The following is a 24,716-nucleotide window of genomic DNA, read 5'->3' on the forward strand; positions in this document are numbered from 1 at the left end:
TCTGCTTCTAACACTTAGCTCACATTTGCAAAGCACATTTCAATACTGTTGCTTAAAAATGATAGCTTTCCAGGCCCAGAGTTGTTATTACTATTTTTTTTTTTTTAATTAGAGTATAAGGCTTCCCTGGTGGCTCAGTGGTAAAGAATCTGCCTGCTAATGCAGGAGACACAGGAGAGTCCCTGGTCCACGAAGATCCCACGTGCCATGGGGCAGCTGAAGCCTGTGTGCCACAACTGCTGAGCCTGTGCTCTAGGGCCCAGGGGCCCCAGCTGCTGAGCCCACTTGCCGCAGCTCCTGAAGGCTGTGCTCCGCAACCAGAGAAGCCACCACAGTGAGAAGTCCGCGCATTTCAACTACAGAGTAGCGTTCGTTGGCCAAGACTAGAGAAGAGCCCTTGCGGCAACAAACCCAGCATAGCCTAAATAAATAAATGATAAAATTATTTAAAAAGTTAAATTGGAGTATAATTGCTTTACAATGTTGTGTTAGTTTCCGGTGTACAACACAGTGAATCAGCCATACCAATACGTGCATCCCCTCCCTCGAGTCTCCCTCCCACCCGCTAGGTGATCACAGAGCACTGAGCTGAGCTCCCTGTGCTATACCGCAGGCTCCCACTAGCTCTCTTATACATGGTACTGTGTGTATGGACTCCCCAGGTGGCGCTAAAGGTAAAGAACACGCCTGCCAATGCAGGAGACATAAGAGACGTAGGTTCAATCCCTGGAAAGACCCTTGGAGGAGGCAATACAACGCACTCCAGTATTCTTCCCCAGAGAATCCCATGGACAGAGGAGCCTGGCAGGCTACAGTCCGTAGGGTCGCAAAGAGGGTAGCACAGGACTGAGCGACTAAGCACAACACAACGCAGTGTATTACGGATGTCAGTCCCAACCTCCCAATTCATGCCTCTCTCCCCTGCCCACTCTGTCTGCGTGTCCGGTCCCTACGGCTGCGTCTTTATTCCAGCCCTACAGATAGATCCATCTGTACCATTTTTCTAGATTCCACATGTATGTGTTAATATACCTTATTTGTTTTTTTCTCTTTCTGACTTAGTTCACTCTGTACACTCTAGGTCAATCCACAGCTCTACAAATGAGCCAGTCGCATTCCCTTTTGTGGTCGAGTAATATCCCACTGTACACACACCACATCCGTGTCCATTCCTCTGTCACCAGTGGAATTCTTTTTACCACTCTGCAAATGAAGAAACAGGCCCTGAGTGGTCAAGTGACTCATGTGAGGTTGCAGGGCTGGGTGCAGTGGAGCAGAGAGGGTCCTTCCCAACGTGTGCTCACTGTTCCTTCTGTCTGGCTGAAGACCACCTCTGTGCTGGGAGCCCAAGAGAGCTAAGAGGCTTGCGGTTTTGAGGACTTCAAGTCCCATTCATTCATTCATTCATCAGAAAAGTTTCTAGAATGTGTCTAGACCTAAGTGTTCTGAATTCAGGGATGAACAAGGCAGTCCTTGGCCTTAAGGAGGGAGACAGAGGAGCAGAGATGAGTCTACCAGCTCGTTGGGTGCCGCGGTGGGGTCAGGTCACTGTGCCCCTGGAGGGTCCCATAGCCATGGAAGGGGCAGCAGGGAAGGTGATCTGGCGGGGTGTGTCGGCTGAGACCTGAGAGTGAATATCCAGCAAGACCGGGGTGGGGGCGCCAGCACCAGTGACTCAGCATGTGGACACCGGGCTTTCTCCTCCATTCAACCTAAACAGAAATGATGGTGATTAATAATACATTTGAAACCTAACAGTGATAATCCTAAGTCATTGTCTAAGTCATTAGATTAGTGGTAATCCTAAGTGGGCTGCTTGTTGTGTCTTCAACCCACTTAATCATCCTGGAAGGCCCCTCTTGAACACTGGGAATACTGTTTGTTCTGAGAGTTACTTTGCTGTTAATACAGCACTCCCTTTTCTGGTGACATGTGTCTGCCTGCTTTAATTCCCACAGCCTTTTACTTTTAACAACGCACATCTTTGTATTTAAGCTGGATTTCTTATCGTCTGGCTTGCTTTTTCTCTTTATCCAGTGTGATGTGTCTTTTAAGTAGTGTTTAGGCCATGTACGTTTAATGTAACTATCAACTGTCCTCAAGCACAAGAACAGAAAGTTCCCCAGGGCCAGGGGTTTGCTTCCAGTCTGTTCTGGGCCAGAGTCTGGATCAGGTTTGGCCGGCTGGCTCTGAAGATTTCCCCAGCAGTCGGCCCAGGAGTCAGCAACCTTGCGTTTGGAGCCCCTGGAGCTTGGTCTTCAGGTTTGTGGAAGGAGCTGACTGTGAGCAGTCAGCCCAGGCGCCCCTCTGCCCACCCTATACCCATGTCCCACCATTTAGAAGCTCCACCTTACCCCTGAATCCCTCTCTGGCAGAAAAAGCCGACCTCCCCCATGAAGCCTTCCTGGACTGCTGACCAGCTTACAATGGGGTTTGTCTGTGCAGGGCACGCACACTCAACACCAGCCTTGTGGTGACTTGGAGGGTGCGGTGAGCTTCCCAACACAGCATGAGAAGAGTTTCTTTGAAAACAGAATTTCTAACACTTTCCCTAAAGCTTCAAATGTAATGGCCAGGTCAGGTTTGGCATGTCCTGGAGTAGAAGGGGTTGGCCCTGGGCAGGGGAAGAGTGGACATCCATTCCTGAGACCGCACCATCTGAGAGCAAGGTCGGTCTCCAAGTCAACACATCAGCACAGAGGCCGCTGCAGAGGTCCTGCAGTGCAGGCAGAGGAATCAGAAGTGGTCTGGGTGGGGGGAGGGGACGCGGGGAGTAGGGAGCCAGTGGTAGTTTCCGAGCAGGGGAAGAGCAGAGCTGAAGTACTGTTTTAGGAGATGAACCTGTGAGCAGCGTGTGCCATGGACTGGAATAGGGAGGCTTGCGTGGCAAGGGAGGCCAAGGGAAACTGGAAGCAGTGTCCTACGCTCAGGCTTACCGGAGGTGGTAGGAATAGGCGGAACACAGATCACTTGTCTGAGAGATGTTACGTCAAATAGGATTTGGTGACTAATTAGTGGTGGGGCTCGGAGGGAAGCTGCAGGTTGCGGTCAGAAGCCGGGTCAGGGGCCACCAGTGGGCTGGTCTTCCAAACTCCTGAGCCTCAGTTTCCTTGTCTGTACCCTCAGGGAGTTGCTGCTGGGATTCATCCCAGACTCATACTCGCCTGGCCTCCTGGCACAGACCTGCTGTTTACATCGTTCACTGACCCAGGCTGTTTACCAGCAGCCCGCTCCCCGCCTCCCTCCGACCTCGTCCCTGCTTTCCCCGTGTGTCCAGGGTCCCAGCACCTGGCCAGTCTTGGCCCGGCTGCCCAGGCAGGGTGTCCCAGGGTGCAGCTCAGATTCCACGAGCGAGGGTGGCCACAGCCTGGGCTGACATTCTGGGCCTGCTGCCTAGAGCTGCCCCGAGGCCCCAGCTGAGGAGGCTGAGACGGGACCCAGCTGTCGGACCGACCAGGCGAGCCTGGGACTAAGCATGGAGGCGGGAGGAAGGGTGGGTGTGGGGCCGCCCTGTGCTCCGTGGGCTCTGCATCTTCTCGGCTCTGGGCTCCCAGCTCCTCTTCTGCAGCCCCACTGGCTGATGCCTGGACCTGGGGTCCCGGCAAGCCTCACGGACGGTGTTGTTTGGTTTCTTTTCATTGGTGACGGTGGGGCCCCAGCTTCTCCTCTCAAATCCCTGCATCACCTCTCCTCCGGTTCCACGCACGAGGGATGTCTCTCTTTTCTGTGGGAGGAATCAAGAGGCCACTGAAGAGACAATAAGTTGCCGACTGATTGTGAAATGTCCTCTCGGTCTTGGTCCACGCCCTCTGCCCTTTTTCTCTGCAGTTGCAGGCACTTTCAGGGGCACATTACTGGGTGTCGTCGTAAAAATCCTGATGCATGGAGCATTTAGGATGTGCGGGTGTCGGCCTGGGCGTTGGTGTGTGTGCACACCAAGCTCACTGAGTGAGATCCTAGCATCCCCACCGCATTTTGCAGAGGGCTGAGCTGAGCATGGAGCGGGGTGGAGCCGAGCGCGATGGCTGCTCCTTGTCTACTGGAGCTGGGACATGAGGAATCGAGCGTCAGCGATGCTCAGACTCAGATAGAAAGCGCCCCATCTATCCAAGCCCCGTTCCTTTTGGCCTGTGTGAGCCTGTGGGCACATGCTGCCCAGCAAAGCCAGTACCATCCACTCATCAGATGTTGACACCTACTGGGTGCCAGGCTTCATTCTAGGTATTGGGGCTTCATCACAGGCAGAAACAAGCAAAGAAAAATCTGTGCCCTCATGGGGGAGATGAGGCAACAAACAGGATAACAGAACACAGCACATTAAGGGTGATAAGTGCCAAGGGGCGGAAAATAAAACAGGGAAGAGGGACGTGAAGTGTTGGGTGTGTGTGCTGAATCATGGTGGGGGGCATCACCAAGTGACTTTGACAGGACAGGGGAGTGAGGGCCAGGGGTCCTGGGGTGGGAGGGCAGCAGCAGGAACTGTGAAGTGGATGGAACTCTCCCCAGAGCCAGGTGCCTTGAGATTACCCTGGAATGCAGTCAGGTGTCATTTCTCCTGGGGGCAGGGATTGGGCGTCTTTGCCTTGAATTTGTTTGCTGGATCCAGGTATTTATTGCTTTTGGAGCAATTCCAGGCCTGCAGCAGTGTTTGAGGGCCCCTGCATGTGTCTAGCCGCCTCCCCCCACCCCACCCCAGCTTGCACCTCTGCCCCAGCGGGCATCCTGCACTTCTGCTTCTGCAAAGCAGGCCAGTGGGATATGATGACAGACTTTGGTTGCTGCTGGCACCACTTTTGAAACTGCCTTGGGAAACGGTCTCTAGTCTGTTTTCTTCTCCTTACCCCGGTGACCACTGTGAAGGGCCTCCCTGCCTCTCCGTGTCCTAGGGCGAGTTATTTAGTCCCTCTGAGATTGCATCCTAACCTCCAGAATAGCCAGGATATAGCGGTAGCTAGTTCCCACCTGGTCAGGTCGGTTCCAAAGATGAGAGATAATTTCTTTTAAGTACTGAACACAATGCCTGGTACCTTCAGTAAAAGGGAGCTGTGATGAATTTATTGGCTAAGAATAAACATAGCTAATGCTTCCTGGGCTCTGTGACTGCTCCTGTTTTACCAGTGAAGAAACTGAGGTGCAGAGAGGTTAAGTTCTCAGTCCAAAGTCACACAGCTGGTAAATGGTGAATTTGAACCCAGGCCATCTGGTTCCCATCGGGGAGAAGTAGCAGATGAAGGTGAAGCAGGCAAAAGCTTGAACCTGCGGGACCTTATGCTGCTTCTGAGCTCCTTGTCCAAATCCCGTTTTTGCTGGAAGCTTTCTGATCATTTATCAGCTAACAGTTTGCTCCTTCAGGTGCTGAAAGGAGGATTGGGGCATGGCAAGGAGGCCCCGAGCTGGAGGAATTTTCCCATTCCTTCTTTCTCTGCTCTGGGGTGTCACCATTAGTGGGGGCTGTCAAAGGACGGTGTGGAGACTCAGGAAGGCACTAGGCGGAAGGTGGGGGAAGAGAAGGGACCCTGAGTTCCGCTGGGCTGGATTTTTGAACGGTGAACTGGCTGGCGCCCCAGGAGCCAGCAGGAATCCTGCTGTCTGAGCAAGTGGGTACAGGAGGGATGGGGTACAAAAATACAGAGATGGGCACCTGAGCCAGACTCAGCCGAGGTCGCCAGCAGGGGTGGCGCTGGAACCCAGGGCACCTTCCAGCTTCGTGAGTTGTGAGATGACCACTGGGCCCCTAAGTGAAAACCGAGGCCCATGACCAGCTCCAGCCTGGGCACATCCTTTCACAGCTGCAGAGTGAGATCAGGCTAAGTGACCACATGGAAATGAGTGGACTGTGGGCACTCAGCCATTCAGAGTAACCGGCTTCTAAAAATCTCTGGAATTAGCATTAGTTTGAAAGAATGAATGATGTATACGAACGTCAGTGTTGACTCCCGGACCGCAGGCAGTCCTAAGGAAATTGGACCAAGAGAAAAACACAGTGCTGTGTTTTCCCCTTAAGGATAACAATAGGACAGGCTCATGTAGAAAGGGCAGGAAACTGCAAAGAAAGAAAGGCATCCCCCATAATTCCAAAACACAGAAGTAACTTTGTTATCACTTCTGGGAATTTCCTCCTTTTTTTCAAAAAGTGAATCATGGGGTATATGCAATTTGTACTCTGATGCCTTACTCTTTTAAGAATAAATTTTAATAAATTTATTTATTTTATTTTTGGCTCCACAGAGTCTTTGTCATGGGCTTATGGCAACCTACTCTTGCCTGGAAAATCCCATGGGCAGAGGAGCCTGGTAGGCTACAGTCCATGGGGTCGCAAAGAGTCGGTCGTGGCTGAGCGACTTCACTTTCTTTCTTCATTTCTCTTGTTGCAGTGAGTGGGGGACTGCTCTCTAGTTACAGCGCGAGGGCCTCTCACTGCGGTGGCTTCTCTTGTTGCAGAGCACGGGCTCTAGGGCGAGCAGGCTGAGTAGTTGCGACACATGGGCTTAGTGGCACCTCGGTATGTGGAATCTTCTAGGACCAGGGATCGAACCCATGTCCCCTGCACTGGCAGGTGGATTCTTAACCCCTGGACCATCAGGGAAGTCCTGACAGCCTTCCTTTTAAGAATTCAGATGAAGATGGTCTACTCTGTGTGTTAGTTCTCTGGAAAATGAAGATTGTTGCATGTGTTCCTCAAACTATGGCACATCCTGATCATATAATACTGAGACGGATCCTCACAGGTTTGAACTAGAACTGGAGGTGAAAACAGAGACTCAAACGGATATTTGTACACCCAGGCTCATTCACAGTAGTACAAAGGGTGAAGCAGCCCAAAGTGCCCATTGATGGATGCCCAAGTGTGGGTAAAGTTTGTCGTCCAGTCCAGGGTCGGGGACAGAGGGCCAAGTCTGCCAGACTGTGCAACACCATTACCACTGCCCCAGGGACCCCACTTGCTCCACTGCAGGGTCAGCCAGAGGGTCCGGCTGTCCCCATGGACCCACCCTGGTGACCTCAGAAAATGGACGTGGCCAAGCCCTGCAGCAGAGAAGCAGCAGAGCTCTGCACGCGCACACACTCACACGTGCACACACACACACCCCGGCTCATCCCCATGCCTGCCACCCCTGCTGCTCTCACAGTGGGTGAGGGTGGGGCTCCCAGAGAGTCTCCTCATCTCTCCTGGGTGAACAGACCCCGTGGGAAAATGGCCTCTCGGGGGACTTTCTCGTCTAGCGTAGCAGGTCAGAGGAAATTTTCTCTGGAAAGCACCTAGTAGTTTAGTATCCCAAGAGTTTATCCAGCCTTCCTGGAGAAGGTCAACCCAGTTCTTCATCCTCAAAAGCAAAACAAAACACATAAGAACAGGTTTCTGAGCTGCTAAATGGTCATTGGCCATGGAGGAGATAGGGCTGTAGGTACAGCAGAAACACAGACTCTGAGGAATTCTCTTGTTCTAAATGTTTTTGCTCACGAGTCTCCAGAACACCAACAGACTCCATGGGGACTGTGTTTACTGGTTTCTTCCCATGCATGTACGCTTGGTTCCTGAGCACAGTACGAGACATGTGTGATCAGACGCCGCCGCCTTCTCCCAGTCCCGTGGCCCCAACCTGAAGCCCGGCACGGGGCTGCTTAGGTGTGGTGCAAATTGGAATCTTTATTTGGCTAGACCCGGGCATCACTTGAAAGGCTTTAAAAAATTGCAAAGCCTAAACCCCACCCAGCAGCCCTGATCAAAAGGGTCTAGCACGGAGTTTACACATCAGATGTTTAAAGTATGTGCTCTGGGTGGTTTTCGTGTGTTCCTGATGCAGAGAACCAGAGATCTGTATCATGGTTCAGGTTCAGTGATCAGTTTTGTGTGGTCACTCTTTCCCTGCCGCACCACCCCCCGCCCCCAGATTATCCAGCCTAGCAGCCTGCGACCGCAAGTTACTGAAACTTAGGACATAAGGAACCCGATGGAAATAGCCAGGAGGCTGAGGCCTGGCTTTGCATGAGGCTCCGGTGGGAGAAATGCCTGGGGGACCAGGTTGTGCCCTGGACAGCTTCCTGCTGAAGCGGCCTTCCATCACTTACAAGCCCACGAGGCTGTCCAGTTCTGTCTTTCCATCCTGAGTTGATCTCTCATTGCTTTGTGAGGATCGTGGAAACAGTCTCTGTTTCAACCTGCAGTCCACAGACGAAGCATCGCGGGCAGGCCGGGCTATTTCTTCAGGGAGCCCCCCTTGCCCACAGTGCCCGGACGTGTGCGTGCCTGACCCTGGCCCCTGTTCTGGGGGCACACACGGGGTGGGGGGGTGGTCTGCGGCCTCTCCATTCCAACTCCTTCAAAAGAAGGCTGCTTTTAGTATTGTGTGATACGTCAACACAGTTTAACACATCGCAGGAAGTGTCGGAGTAATCCCTGTTGGGCACAGCCGTGCTCTGTCCCAGACTTGCCCCACAGCTAAGCTGCCAGGTTGAGGGATTTCATCTCCTTCTGACACCTCCAGCCTCCAGCCTGGGGCTCCTGAGTTCCCTTGCCAAAAAAACCAGGAAGGAGGCAATCAAAAGACGCCCTCATCTCTGCTTGCTAATTTGCTAGTCCTGTACTGTATCCATTGTTTTTCTTCAAGTGTTATTCAACCCACTTTTGCACCGAAGGTCAGACGGAGAAATGAGTATCTTTCTCCAGGAAAACGGTCCAGGATCAGCAAATAGGTGAGAAGAGGTGGTGAGGCCTGCTGACCACAGAGAGCCCTTCCTCCGGGTGACACGGGGGCTCCACGGCAGACCCTCACCCCAGATCCATTGTGTTTCCCTCTTTCTCTGCCCCCTTTAACCAGAGTCACACATAGGCCATGATCTTCGTTTTCTGAATGTTGAGCTTTAAGCCAACTTTTTCACTCTCTTCTTTCACTTTCATCAAGAAGCTTTTGAGTTCCTCTTCACTTTGTGCCATAAGGGTGGTGTCATCTGCATATCTGAGGTTATTGATATTTCTCCCGGCAATCTTGATTCCAGCTTGTGTTTCTTCCAGTCCAGCGTTTCTCATGATGTACTCTGCATATAAGTTAAATAAACAGGGTGACAATATACAGCCTTGACGTACTCCTTTTCCTATTTGGAACCAGTCTGTTGTTCCGTGTCCAGTTCTAACTGTTGCTTCCTGACCTGCATACAAATTTCTCAAGAGGCAGATCAGGTGGCCTGGTATTCCCATCTCTTTCAGAATTTTCCATAGTTGATTGTGATCCACACAGTCAAAGGCTTTGGCGTAGTCAATAAAGCAGAAATAGATGCTTTTCTGGAACTCTCTTGCTTTTTCCATGATCCAGCGGATGTTGGCAATTTGATCTCTGGTTCCTTGACATAGCTTATGTTACACTGTTCAATATAACGCAATACATATGACGTGGCTTAGGTTACACCATTTAAAATATGGTAAATGAGGAGAGAGATGTTAGGCAACAACTGTTCTAGGCAGCTTCTACACAAATTACCTGTTTGCTGCGTGGCAGGTCTCTTGTTGTCAACAAGTGAAAAGTCAAATTAAATGTAACTGCAATTACATGTTTTATAATTTATAATAGGTTTACCTAATAAACCATTAGGTTTTGACCTATGGGAGATGCCTTGATTTGATCAGATGTGTATTAATTCCAACCCTGAGGAAGAGCCTTTTGAAGTGAATGTGAATGTGCAGAATTGCTACCATTTTAGGCCCTTTGTGAACTTAAAAATTTTTCGAGTTTAATTTTTTGTTTTGAAATAATCGTAGAGTTACATGAAAGTTGCAAAAATAGCACAAAGCCTTCCAAGATAACCTCCACCCAGATTTTGCAAAAGTTCACATTTACCCTATTTGATTTCTGAGTCTCTCTTTTTTTAACTTTAAAAATTTATTGATTTTCTTTTTTCCTGTTTCTTTAAAAAAAAATAATTTATTTTTAATTGAAGAGTAATTGCTTTACAATATTGTGTTGGTTTCTGCCTTACATCAGCATGAATCAGCCATAGGTATACACATGTTCCCTACCTCCTGAACCTCCCTCCCACCTCCCACTCCATCCCACCCCTCTAGGTGAGTAGTATGGAAACATATGCACTGCTGTCTGTAAAATAGGTAGCCAGTGGGAATTCGCTATGTGACTCACGGAGCTCAATCCTATGCCCTGTGACAACCTAGAGGGTTGAGTCTATCTCTCTTTCTTTCCCTTTCCCTCACTCCTCTGCCTGCCTGTCTCTTTCTCTCTACCCATCCACACTGCCTAACCTGGAGCAGACATGGAAGTGGAATCATATAGTATTTGTTCTTTTGTGACCAACTTAAAAAATTATTTATTTCAATTGGAGGATAATTACTTTACAATACTGTGATGGTTTTTTTGCCATACATTGACATGAATCAGCCATGGGTACACATGTGTGCCCCATCCTGAATCCCCCTCCCACCTTCCTCCCCACTCCATCCCTCTCGGTTGTCCCAGAGCTCCGGCTTTAGGCTCCCTGCTTCATGCATCGAACTTGCACTGATCATCTCTTTTACATATGGTAATACAGATGTTTCAGTGCTATTCTCTCAAATCATCCCACTCTTGTCTTCTCCCACAGAGTGCAAAAATCATTTTTTTATGTCTGTGTTTCTTTTGCTGCTTTGCATATAGGATCGTAGTTACTGTCTTTCTAAATTCCATATATATGTGTTAATATACAGTATTTGTGTTTCTCTTTCTGACTGACTTCACTCTATATAATAGGCTCCAGGTTCATCCACCTCACTAGAACTGACTCAAATGTGTTCCTTTCTATAGCTGAGTAATGTTCCATTGTGTATATGTACCACAGCTTTCTTATCCATTTGTGTGCCTATGGACATCTAGGCTGCTTCCATGTCCTGGCTATTATAAACAGTCCTGTGATGAACACTGGGGTACACGTGTCTCTTTCAGTTCTGGTTTCCTCGGTGTGTATGCCCAGCAGTGGGATTGCTGGCTCATATGGCAATTCTAGTCCCAGCTTTTTAAGGAATCTCCTCACTGTTCTCCATAGTGGCTGTACCAGTTTGCATTCCCACCAACAGTGTAAGAGGGTTCCCTTTTCTCCACACCCTCTCCAGCACTTATTTCTTGTCGATTTTTGATGATGGCCATTCTGACGGGCATGAGATGATACCTCATTGTGGTTTTGATTTGCATTCTCTGATAATGAGCAATACTGAGCATCTTTTCATGTGTTTCTTAGCCGTCTGTGTATCTTCTTTGGAGCGATGTCTGTTTGGTTCTTTTGCCCACTTTTTGATTGGATTGTTCATTTTTCTGGTATTGAGCTGCATGAGCTGCTTGTACATTTTGGAGATTAATTCTTTGTCAGTTGTTTTGCTTCCCATTCTGAGGGCTGTCTTTTCACCTTCCTTATAGTTTCCTTCATTGTGCAAAAGCTTTTAAGTTTAATTAGGTCCCATTTGTTTATTTTTGGTTTTGTTTCCATTACTCTGGGAGGTGGATCATAGAGGATCTTGCTGTGATTTATATCAGAGAGTGTTCTGCCTATGTTTTTCTCTAAGAATTTTATAGTTTCTGGTCTTACGTTTAGATCTTTAATCCATTTTGAGTTTATTTCTGTGTATGGTGTTAGAAAGTGTTCTAGTTTCATTCTTTTGCAGGTGGTTGGCCAGTTTTCCCAGCACCACTTGTTAAAGAGACTGTCTTGTGTAGTTTTGCCTCCTTTGTCAAAGATAAGGTGTTTCCATAGCTGCATGGATTTATCTGTGGACTTCTATTTTGTTCCATTGATCCATATTTCTGTCTTTGTGGCAACTAATTTTTTTCACTCAACACAGTGTCTTTACAATTCATCCCTGTTGTAGCAGATGTCAGAATTTCCTTCCTACTTACAGACTGAGTAATATTCCACTATGTGGAGAGACTACATTCTGTGTATACGTTCATTTAGATACATCTGGGTTGGACATCTGGGTTGTTTCCACCTCTTGGCTACCATGAATAATGCTGTTTTGAACATGGGTGTGCAAATACCGCCTTGGGATCCAGACCATTTACTTCTTAGAGTACCCCCCACCCCCCGAGCTGGAATTGCTAGTTGCTTCTTTATGATGAGACCCAGGCTTTGCACCTTGGCAGGAGCACCCGGGTGAGCAGTGCCACGTCTTTGGGGCATCATGTCAGGACATGCGTGGTAGGTCTTTGTCCCGTTCTTGCCCATATTAACTTTTTAAAATAATTGATTGATTATGACTGTGCTGGGTCTTCCTTGCTACCCACAGGCTTTTCTCTACTTGCAGTGAGTGGGGACCACTCTTTAGTCGTGGCGCACCAGCTTCTCATTGTGGTGGCTGCTCTTGTTGCAGAGTCTTGGTCTCTAAGGCAGAAGGGCTTCAGTACTTGCGGCTTGTGGGCTTAGTTGCCCCACAGTATGTGGAATCTTCCCAGACCAGGGATCAAACCCCTGTCCCCTGCACTGGCAGGCAGATTCTCAACCACTAGGCCAGCAGGGAAGTGCCCATGTTCACTTTGATCCCTTGTTCTGGATGGCATCTGCCAACTTCCTCTACTGTGAGGTTATTATTCCTCCTTTATAACTAAGAGGTGTCTTGTGGGCAGATACTCTGAGACTCTGCAAATATCCTTTTTCTTGCCAAACTTTCATCCACTCGATGACTCTTGTCTGAAATCATTATTACCAACCGGTGCTTTACAAACCAACCGGTTTCATTATTGCTTTTACACTTATTTGTTGGCATTCTGTGCAAGGAGAAGCTGTCTCATCTCCTGCACCCATTTATTCATCGTTTTATTTACAGTTGAATGGGTTTGGAATTCTCACTTTTTTCAGGGTTCAGTCAGTCAATTCAGACACTCAGTCATGTCTGATTCTTTGCAATGGCCATGGACTGCAGCATGCCAGGCTTCCCTGTCCATCACCAACTCCCAGAGGTTACTCAAACTCATGTCCGTTGAGTCGGCGATTCCATCCAACCATCTCATCCTCTGTCGTCCCCTTCTCCTCCTGCCTTCAATCTTTCCCAGCATCAGGGTTTTTTCAAATGAGTCAGTTCTTTGCATCAGGTGGCCAAAGTATTGGAGCTTCAGCTTCAGCTATCAGTCCTTCCGATGAATATTCAAGACTGATTTCCTTTAGGATGGACTGGCTGTATCTCCTTGCTGTCCAAGGGACTCTCAAGAGTCTTCTCCAACACCAAGTTCAAAAGCATCAGTTCTTCAGTGCTCAGGTTTCTTTATGGTCCAACTCTCACATCCATACATGACCACTGGAAAAACCATAGCTTTGACTAGACAGACCTTTGTTGGCAAAGTAATGTCTCTACTTTTTAATATGCTGTCTAGGTTTGCCATAGCTTTTCTTCCAAGGTGCAAGTGTTTCTCAGGGTTACGATCTATTATCATTATTCATTTTTTTGCCCAGCTCCTACCAGATTTGGCCAGTGGAACCTCTTAAAGTAGGTCCTTGTTTCCTTTTTTAACATCTCCTTATCACTTTCTCAGGAAGTCACGTGTCAACATCAGTGTTTCTTAAAAAAAAAAAAAAAAAAGTTACTTTATTTACTTGGCTGCCTCGGGTCTTATCTCCAGTACATGAACTCAGTGGTTGGGGTGCACGGCTTGGTTGTCTTCCAGCATATGAGATCTTAGTTCCCTGACCTAGGATTGGACCTGTGTCCCCAGCATTGAAAAGTGTTTTCTTGACCACTAGAGCACCAAGGAAGTCCCAGCATCGGTGTTTCTTGTGTTGTTCATATTTACGTAGTCATCAACATGGAGTATACATGAAATCTGTCTAATGCTGTATGGTGTCCAAACCCACAAGGCGGCTGCTGATACTTTGAGTGATAAGCCAGCCCAGCATTGCAAGCACACTTATCTTGCACCCTTGCTTCTGCGAACTCCAAACACACTCGGATACTCTCTGGTTATTTTGGGCACATGTGTTGGTTGTAGCCTTGGAGAAGCAGACAGTGGGATGGAGTCAGAAGTGTAAGAGATGTATTGGGGGTAATGCTTGTGAAATAAGGAGCCTGATATGAGTACATATGAATGAAGGGGAGGGGGTCCAGGAAGATGGAGGGCATCTCTGAGAAGTCTGGCCTCAAGGGCAGCTCCAGTGCATAGTTCGCCCATCATGGGCAGAAGTGCCAGACCCTCGTGCCCTTCTGGGCTCAGCCCTTGCCTGGGAGCTGCAGGGAGGGGCATGGTCGGACTCCGGGGCCTCCATGGATCCCAGGTACTGCAGTTGGAGCCTCGTTTAACCCCACTCCTTGAAGCTGACAAACAGGTTCTTTCTTACAGGGAGATCTGAGGGGCATGCTGCTAAGGTTGCCATAGGAAATATATTTAAAGATTGTATTTATTGATTCAAAAATTAGAAATTTGAAACAGAACTCTTTCTACTTGGGATGTGAACATCTTGGGCTCCCACCCATTGGCCACTCGCTGAGGCTTCAGTCATCGCTAGATGGGACATGCTGATCTAGGTGTCTGACTCCATTCTTATGTGGGGTTTTGAGCTGGCGTCTCTGATTGGTTCAGAGGGGCTATAATGGTCTCTAGTTGCCCCAGCTCGTGACTGGAAAGAATGAGTTGTCAGCTGGGATCACCGGAGGGCTGTTGCATTCCAAGGGACTTGTTAAAGGAATGTTCCACCCAATCAGTGGCTCCGGCCCCTTGCCTACCCAGTGTGATCAAATGCACGATTAGATGCTGGGTCGGCAGCTTCGTAACCAGATGTGCTTAGTATCATGGTTCTGAAGGCTTCACCACGGAACAGGGCTCCTGAGATCAAGAGCTCGCTGCGCATTTCCGGTGTGCCGCTGTGCCCTGTCCCGCGCCACCGAGTTGCTGAGCCGGGCTGGGGCTCACGGTGGCGCAGACCCTGTGTCACTGCTCTTTTCTGGCCCTGTCCTCGCGGCCTCCAGCTGGCGCTCCGGCCTCTGCCCGCGGGAGCAGTGGGACGCGAGGCAGGTTCCCCTGTGCTGCGCCTGGCCATGGTTTTAGCTCATCAGCTCGCTCTTTAGCCCTCAGAGAGTGTGGTTCCCCACGGCTGGGGCACCCTGATGGCCTGTCTTTTCATGTGTATGACTTTGTCACCACTCCCTGAGAGTGCATCACCCAGCACGGGACATGTGTGCGGTGTGGTCTTAGCACCGGTGATTACAGACCACCCGCCTCTCTAACTTGAATGCAAGGCTTTAGCACAGCCCAGCTGCGGTAGGCTTTCCAACATCTAGTCAGCATTGTTTTCCGAAACCTGCACTTAAACATTTTTTTTGGCTTGATTTGGCTCTATTTTTAGGGTGTTTTCCCCCAGGAGAAGGAAGAAGTATGAAGGGGAGCAGAGCAGGGAAGGGATGCCAGCTCTGACTTGGCAGTCGCAGAGCAGGACGCACCTCAGGGCGTCAGGGGGCTCATGACATGGCCCAGCCCCCACACCCCTCCCAGTGTGCTGCCACCCCCGTGGCAGCAGGTGGGCGCTGCTCAGCGTCTGTGCTCTCTACGGGTCAGATACCTCGGTTGTTTTGACTTCAGCTGTCTGCCGTGTCTGTGTGTGTGTGTGTGTGTGTGTGAGAGAGAGAGAGAGAGAGTGTGTATGGGTGTATGTGTGTGTGTATGAGTGTATATGTGTAAGTATGTGAATGTGTGTGTATGTGGGAGAGTGTGGGTGTATGAGTTTATTTGAGTGTGTGTGTATAAGGTATGTGTGTATGACTGTATGTGTGTGGGGGTGTGTGTGTGTGTGTGAGTGTGTGTGTTAAGGAAACCAGGGGTTGGAGACCAGATCACAGAGCCTCAAGAGCAGAGGAAGTCTGTTCAGACACCTCAACCACCACCCTGGGTTAGGCCTGGATGATTCAGAAAATGCTAATCTTTGTTTTGAGTCCCTCGGTGTTTGCACAATCACGTTTAGTCGTATCTGCTTTGATCCCCTCAACCACCTCTTGCAGTAGCCGGGTGGCGATTATCCTCATTTTCCAGATGAGCCAGGGTGACTGGTGCTCTGGCCCGCTCTGAGCTGGGGTTCCCAGAACATTTACAGAGGCTACTTCCGCCCCATGATGTGAGCCATGAAGAGTCACTGCAAATCCAATCTTCCTTCACCCAACATACGAAGATGCCCTGTGTGCCTGACGTGGTGGCAGGCTCTGGTGCTGCACGCCTGCACAGCTGCCCCTCTTTCAAGTGCTTCTAGTCTAGTAATTACCATCGAGTTTATCTGTGTTTCATTGAGAACAATTAGAATCCTTGGAGGAGTGGAGGAGATGCTTTGAGGCCATTTCGACGGCTTATGGGCAGAGGAGGGAACTGGGGTCTGGAGAGAGCAGTGCCGTGACCGGTACAGACAGGTTCGGAGCGGGATCCAGGCTCCCAGCCCCCAGCCCATCCCCCCTACCCCTGCAGTCTCTTCTGTGCCCCTCACTCCCACAGGATAAGCTTCGGAGACCTTATCCAAAGGGCTGGTTCACATGGTTGAGGATCCAAACTTCGCTTATCTGCAGGTTTCCCAGAATCGCTTTTTGCCAGTCATTTTGAGAGCCTGGCTGCAGTATTAACCCTAAGTCTTACGGTGTCACTCAGCATTCCCTCCTGCCTAGAACCCCACTCCTTTCACGTCCTGGGACCAGTTTGGTCTTTCAGTCGACATTGCTGTGTGCCATGGAAAACAGTGTTCACACTGCTCTGAAGCCCAGGAGTGGGCTTCTGAACCTAAGGAGTGTGCGTCTCATGGGAACGCGCTGGCTGCTCGTCTGTGTTGGAGGGTGGGCGGGCATCTGCTCTGGAGGACGGGGCAGGCGGCACAGAGAGAACCGGGGCGGGAGTGGCAGGAAAGGATGTTTGGCTGGGCGGACGGAATGACTGGCCAGCAGCTCGTCTAATAATAGGACTACCAGCCGGAAGCCACAGGTTCAAGCTGAGGGCTCGCTGGAGGGCACCAGGATTTCTGGACTTGGTGCAGGAGCGGCTAGGCGCCTTGGAGGGCAGGGTGTGGAGGGTGGGAGGGGAGCTGTACTGAAGGGGGGGGGTGCCAAATGCGGGCGGTGGAGTGGCCCCACCTCCACCTCTCAGCCTCAGCTCACCTGCTCCTCTGAAAACCATCTTTCAGATGGGAGATCGTTTAGCTAAAATGGGGGTTCTGCCTTGAAGGATGATGGCAGAGTGGCTCCTGGGGTGTGTGACAGCTAATTTTATGTCTTGACCTGACTGGGCCAAGGGATGCCTTGGAAGCTTGTTAAAATACAATTTCTGGGTGTGTATGAATGTTTCTGGAGAAGTTGCATTTGACTCAGTGGACTAAGGAAAGCAGATGGGCCTCCCCAAGGTGGTGGGTGCCATGCTGTCTGGTGAAGGCTTGGATGGAACAGAAATATGGAGGAAGGGTGAAGTGTGAGTCTCTTGGTATGAGTCAGGACGTCCATCCTGTCCTTGGACTTTGGATGTCAGAGCTCCTGGTTCTTGAGTGAATCCCATCTTGGTATGAGTCAGGACGTCCATCCTGTCCTTGGACTTTGGATGTCAGAGCTCCTGGTTCTTGAGTGAATCCCACCTACTTTCCTGGGTCTCCAGCCTGCAGATGGTAGATGGTGGGACCTCTCAGCCTCCAAAACCGTGTAATGAGTTTCCTTTTATACATACATAAACACACATATACTACATACATGCATATACATACACAACCATACCTACATACACACAAGTGTGTGCCAAGTCAACTTCAATCACGTGCGGCTCTTTGCGACCCTATGGGCTGTAGCCCACCGGGCTCCTCTGTCCATGGGATTTCCCAGGCAAGAATACTAGAGTGGGCTGCCATTTCCTCCTCCAGGGAATCTTCCCGACCCCGGGATGGAACCCGCAACCCTTTATGTCTCCTGCATTGGCAAGGCGGGTTCTTTTCCACTAGCACCACCTGGGAAGACCCCCCCCCCCCACCGCTGACACACACATACACACACACACACATTTACCTACACACATACATACCTATGCATATACGTACACGCATGCACATGTATCTACATACACGCGTACACACATACATACGTACAAATCTGTTTCTCAGGAGAACCTTGACTGTTACAAGAAGTCGCAGAACCTCCCAGCCGCAAGGTGGATGTCGCTGAGTCAGATGGGGTGGGGAAGACGAAGGAGCTGGGGAAACCCGTTCTCTGGCTCAGGTGGCACCCCCTGGCTGAGAGTTCAGGGAGAGATTCAGGGTCTGGAAAAAGGGGAAGGCTCACTTTTCACAGAGCTCTTCCCATCTCAGCATGGGAGGTCCTGAGCCCGATGTGTGCCGAGTCTCTGCTGTGCACTGTTCCTATGAAAACCCTGTGCTTTAGGTAAGCATTGACCCTGAGGCACCGCGAAGCAAGCCCACTCGGGTACAGTGGCTCACAACTTGTTCAGCCTTCTGCTCTCTCCTCTCCCCTCCCCATGCTGTTGAAGATGGGGGTGCTGGGTAGGGGGCAAAAGGGCGAAGGCTACCAGTTGGCGGGTGCAGACCGGGCTGTGGACGCAGAGTTCTGGGCTGACCCTTTCTGCTCGTCTCCATTCTCCCAAACTTGCTTTTTCCTGGTCTCTCTATCATCCTCTTCTCCTCTGTCTTGTTGACCACCTTGTGGTAACTTTAACAGATTTAATGTTTTCATTTTTCAGGTCTCTCTCCATCAGCCCTCATCTGCTGTCTTTTTCTTTTTTTAATTGTGCTGAAATTCACACAATGTAAAATGAATGATTTTAAAGCGAGATTTATCTTGGGCATGCCACGCAGCATGTGGGATCTTAGCTCTACGGACCAAGGATGGAAACCACTCCCCGCTGCATTAGGAGCACAGAGTCTTAACCACTAGACCACCAGGGAAATTCCAAGATGAACATTGTAAAGCACACAGTCCAGTGGCATTTAGTAGAATATGTTCACAATGCAGTGAGACAAACATCCCATCCAGTCCCGAAAGGTGATCGCCACCCCCAAAGAAAGCTGCATCCCCATTAGTCAGCCCATATCTCTCCAGCCCCTGCTGATCAGCCATCTGCTTTCTGTCTGTGTGGATCCACCTGTTCTGGAGAGCTCCGCTGATGGAATTATACATGGCACGACCCTTTGTGTCTGGCTTCTTTCATGGAGCATAATTGTATTAGTTTGCTCCGGCTGCCATAACAAAATACCACCGATGGGGCGGCTCAAACAACAGACACTTGTTTTCTCACGGTTCCAGAGGCTGGAATCTGAGAGGAGGTTTGGTTTCTCCTGAGGCCTCCTTGCGCTCACAGGGCCTTTTTCCTGTGGGCACACACCAGGTTTCTCTTTGGATGTCCAAACTCCTCTTCTTATAGAGACTCTAGTCAGGTTGGATGAGGGTCCACTCTAATGGCCTCATTTAACTTTATTGCTCTTTTAAAGACCCTACGTCCAAATACAGTCACACTTAAAGGCACTGGGGGTCAGGGCTTCAGCATGTGAGTTTTCAGTTCAGTTCAGTTCAGTTGCTCAGTCGTATCTGACTCTTTGCGACCCCATGAATCGCAGCACGCCAGGCCTCCCTGTCCATCACCAACTCTCAGAGTTCACCCAAACTCATGTCCATCGAGTTGGCGATGCCACCCAGCCATCTCATCCTCTGTCATCCCCTTCTCCTCCTGCCCCCAATCCCTCCCAGCATCAGGGTCTTTTCCAATGAGTCAACTCTTCACATGAGGTGGCCAAAGTACTGGAGTTTCAGCCTCAGCATCATTCTTTCCAAAGAAATCCCAGGGCTGATCTCCTTCAGAATGGACTGGTTGGATCTCCTTGCAGTCCAAGGGACTCTCAAGAGTCTTCTCCAACACCACAGTTCAAAAGCATCAATTTTTTGACACTCAGCTTTCTTCACAGTCCAACTCTCACATCCATACATGACCACTGGAAAAACCATAGCCTTGACTAGACAGACACTTGTTGGCAAAGTAATGTCTCTGCTTTTGAATATGCTATCTAGGTTGGTCATAATTTTCCTTCCAAGGAGTAAGTGTCTTTTAATTTCGTGGCTGCAATCTCCATCTGCAGTGATTTTGGAGCCCAAAACAATAAAGTCTGACACTGTTTCAACTGTTTCCCCATCTATTTGCCATGAAGTGATGGGTCCAGATGCCATGATCTTCATTTTCTGAATGTTGAGCTTTAAGCCAACTTTTTCACTCTCCTTTTTCACTTTCATCAAGAGGCTTTTTAGTTCCTCTTCACTTTCTGCCATAAGGGTGGTGTCATCTGTATATCTGAGGTTATTGATATTTCTCCCGGCAATCTTGATTCCAGCTTGTGCTTCTTCCAGCCCAGCGTTTCTCATGATGTACTCTGCATATAAGTTAAATAAGCAGGGTGAGTTTTAGGGGAACACAAAAACTCATATGAGTTCCCCTAGACACATGTGTTGAAGAAGGAAATGGCCACCCACCCCAGTATTCTTACTTGGAAAACCCCATGGGCAGAGGAGCCTGGTGAGCTATAGGCGATGGGGTTTCAAAGAGTTGGACACGACGTAGCCACTAAACACCAGCGGCACATATGTAATGCCCTCAGGGTTTACCCATGTTGCAGTATGTGTCAAGGCTGCCAGACTGATTGAGTCTTTTTTTTTTTTTTAACGGTCTATTTCTTTTTGGCTGCGCTGGGTCTTGGTTGCTGTGTGCAGGCTTTCTCTAGTTTCAGTGAGTGGGGGCTACTGTCTGGCCTCTTCATCCACCATGACTAATAGCCAAGTGATTGCTTTCTTGCTGATGAGGAAACAGCCTGAACTAGGGAAAAAAAAAAAAAAATCCCGAGTTGTCTAACTTACCCTCAGTTTATCCAGTGATGTGTTCTGGAAATCTTTCACCTACCGAAAGTCACCCAGCCCTTTTCTTATGGCACAGGTGGGTTTTTCCTGTTTCTTTTCCATCTGTGATTTGGAAGAGAGTGTCATGCAGGTCCTAGAAGACCCTCAGGAGACATCCGGGTTGGGGGGCGCTTAGGGATAAGTAGCTGCTGTGGTTTCCCCTGCTCCACGGCGAGTTGACCCAGAGCTGCCACCTCAGTTTATCTGGCTCTTACTACACTTCTGGCTTGCTTCTTTGACCTCTCCTTGTTTTGTGTTTGTGTCTAATAAAATATTGTCATTGGGAAACTCTTCTGGCAAGAAATAGTCACAAAGTGTTCCAGGGCACGCTTCCATGATTATGATGAAAAGAAACAAGGCTGATGTCAGAGAGGAATGGGTGGCCAGCCCTGTGTGTGTGTGTGGGTGGGTGGGGGGCTCCCTGTGGCCCAGTGTCTGGGCCCCAGATTTTCCTCTTTAGAAGTTGGATGTTAGTGCAACCAGCGGTGGTGGAGCTTAGGGAGACCAAGTCACAAACCAAACTGGTGAGAGAATGGTCTTTAAACTAGATTGCTCACTTGGTACGTTTCCAGGAAGACCACAGCTGCTGGGCAGGATAGAACGTTCTGGTCTGCTCACCAGTGGGTTGTCTGTGAGGGAAGGGAAGGGGAGGCGGAGGCGTTCTGTGCCTGAAGGGTCTCTGTCATGGCTGCTCGCAGAGCCGAGGCAGCCTGTTAGATGAGGCTCCCAGCAGTCAAAAGTGAAAGTCGCTCAGTCATGTCCAACTTTGCGACCCCATGGACAATACAGTCCATGGAATTCTCCAGGATTACCCATCAATTCTCCTCACTGCAGGTGGCAACTTTTTCAGGATGTGAGGACCCTTTAACCTGCATCCTATGGTATGGTTGCAGGTCCCTACATCCACTTAGGGTTCCAGCACCCCGATCTTTTCCTGCTGCACCCCGCCGCCTCTTGTTTTCATGCCTTTGAGATGAATTTTCCAGAAAAAAAGTTTTCTGGCCTGCCCTTCTCTTAGGATAAATGCTGTTTGGGGAAGGAGTGGAGGAGAAATTGAGAACCAAGTCGTTTGAAATCATCTCTCTACGCAGGGGGCCCTGTCTCTTGAGCTCCCTCTCACCCTATCTTCCTTACAAACCCTGAGCAGAGACTCTGAACCTTATCTCAGGGTCCTAAGACTGTTGCCTGCCTATTATAACTTGTCCTTAACACTATATCCAGAGGCCAGCCTTTCACCAAGTGCACATGCAGATAGCCAGTGCGGTGGGTACCTGCCATCAGCCCGGCTGCATTCTAGCCCCTCCGGGTGGAAACAGCCAGGATTACAAGGAAGGTCCCTCCCATCTTCTTGCTGCTCCTTCTCGGTGCCCACTGGGGTCTTCCTCTATTTTAAAACAGGAACTAGTTGTCCTGATGGTCCACAAGGTGCCCCCTGCGCCCCACTCTCTACCCACCTGGCTCTCTGTTGCGCCCACTGGCCTTGCCCCCGAATCTGGATCCCAGCCCAGTGCCTTCCTCTTTGTACCTCCACTTGGATGCTTCTCACTCCACAAACCTGGGAGGGCGACTGAAGATGCAGGATACGACACGGAACATGGACCGTCCGCCACCTTGTTATAGCACAATGCGCTGAAGCGACGGTGTCTGCACTACATGAGGTTAACTGGGACCCAGCGCTGCCTTTAGCTCCTCCTGGTTTTTCTCACGACTGGAAAACATTCAGCCACGGTTGCTGCTCCTGTGGGCCCGCACTGCCCTGGAGCCACAGTGATGTCATGCTCTTGACAGTCTGGCCACAAAGATACCTTATCAACCATAGAAATTTGGAGCTCATCAAAGAGTTAGAATAGTTTTCGAGAAGTAGGATATTTCTTTTCCTCTTTGCTTTTATTAGGACATCTTAAAACCTTTGAGAAGTACACAAAGAGCTCAAAGCCTCCCTCCACCACCTCTTTAAAAGAATTTTTTAATGCTGACTCACTTTGATTTCATGAAATAGTTATTTCTTTTTAAATTGTCTCTGCTGTGGTGGCAACTATTAGCCTTTTAAGAAGGGGACACTGTTAGATGTGAGTGCTGGGACTCTTTGGAGCGGGGTGACTCTCTGTCTTCATATGCTAAGGAGCACTTTACAGTGTAGGCTTATTTGGAAGTTTTTAGTTATTAATCTTCATAATAGTTTCTTAAGACGCTTCTTATTTCCTCGTTATATCCAAATAGTAGGTAACGTAGACATTTGTCATAGAAACCACTTGGATCCAAAGTTTTGTTGTTGGCATTGTTATTGAGAAGGAAACTGAATGTTCTAGTTGGAAAGTAATTTAATTGGGTGACACTTGAAAGAATACCAGCCTAGCCAGATATTTTTTTATTCCTTGGCTTATTATTAATAGCTATGTGATCACAAGGAAGTCATATTGGTGAGCCTCAGTTTCATTAACTCTAAGGGGAAAAGGTAGGAGTTTTCTGTCTGTGTGTTTCTGTGTGTCTGTCCGTGTGTGTGTGTGTGTTGGGGACACTATGAAATTCAAAATGAATCCTTATTTCTGACAAGGACCATGTCTCATTTGACTTTGGCGACCCCAGGACAGCTGCTGTTAGTGAATGCTTGTTTCCTGTGGGAAGAAACGAGAGATACTGACTTTCTTCGATGGGAGCTCTTGGACTTAGCAGAGAAACGCTGTAGGACAATGAGATGGATACGAAATTCCCAGCCCATCTGCCCCAAGTCCATGCAAACTCTCCGTATTCTCCCAACATGAACTTTTTACCCTGAGCCTGCATTCAGCGTGATCTTACCTTACCCAACACCTGTCTCTCCGTTCCCTACTTGCATTCTATTGCGTGGCCATTTCCCACTCTGGTCTTCAATTACAAGCTCTTGGGCACGGGAGATCTTTCTTTGTCATACTCGGTGTGAGACAGAGCACGCAGCACTGTGATGAGCTAGTTGATCACCTGCTGCTGCTTCCTGGCTGGATCCGAGATGGTTGTGATTCCAGAGCAGCCTGTTCTGTGCATGACTCGCAGCTCCTGCTCGTGAGCATCTGTTAAATGTACCAGAAGATGGACAGTGAGCTGCATGCTGGTCTCTGTGTTTGGTTTCTCCTCCAGGAAAAACAGGTTTGGCACGGTCGTTGGGAGCCCTCAGCCAACCTCTGCATGGGTCTTGTCTTTATTTCATGTCGTGCCTGCAAAGACCGCAAACCCACTAATACTCTCCCGAAGATCTACACAAAGCCCGTAAACAGAATCATCGCCCCTCTCCACCAAAGTAAAACAGTTTGAGCTTGATTCCTCTTTACCGCTGGTGGAGGATTCGTGCAAATTGTGTTTGTATATGTGCGTCATTTGCAAGAAGCAAAGGTGTTAGGAACACATGCAAATCACCAGATTCTTGGCTCCCTTTCTGCCAGTTCCCCTCTCCCTTCATGTCTCGGTCTGTACTGTCTAGAATCCCATGAACAGAGGAGCCTGGCAGACTACAGTCCAGGGGGTCGCAAAGAGTCAGACACGACTGAAGCGACTGAGCACACACTGTCTATGCTTTTGTCTATTTTTTCTCCAGAATTTGAGCAAACTGATCACCAATTTAAAATCTGGGGTATTTTTAAAACCCTTTTTTCCTTTTGAAATACGAGAAGTTACAAAATAGCACATAGAGTCCCATGGACCCTTCACCCAGCTTCCTCTTATGGTGACATCTCCTATGATGGCAGAAAAATATCAAAGTCAGGAAACTGATCGTTGGTACCAGACTGTGAAACAGACCACAGGATATCTGATTTTTAAAAGCACACACAGAGGAATGCTTTAAAACCTTTTAATTGGAGGATAATTGCTTTACAATATTGTGCTG

At 49.1% G+C, this 24,716-nt stretch overlaps 1 long non-coding RNA gene across 2 annotated transcripts in view; it reads left to right on the forward strand.

Moving 5' to 3' along the window:
- The window catches only part of LOC147361161 (uncharacterized), a 37,442-nt gene extending 13,257 nt beyond the window's left edge, over window positions 1-24,185 (forward strand). For both annotated transcript variants that reach the window (XR_015139852.1, XR_015139853.1), the window contains exon 4: window positions 113-24,185. This is a non-coding gene — a long non-coding RNA (uncharacterized LOC147361161). The remainder of the gene's footprint in view (window positions 1-112) is intronic.
- Window positions 24,186-24,716: the final 531 nt, after the last annotated feature.

The sequence above is a fragment of the Bos grunniens genome, chromosome 13 (genome assembly GCF_055505025.1).
Source record: "Bos grunniens cultivar Pamir isolate PY7600 chromosome 13, Bosgru_T2T1.0, whole genome shotgun sequence".
In the NCBI taxonomy this organism is placed as follows: domain Eukaryota; kingdom Metazoa; phylum Chordata; class Mammalia; order Artiodactyla; family Bovidae; genus Bos; species Bos grunniens.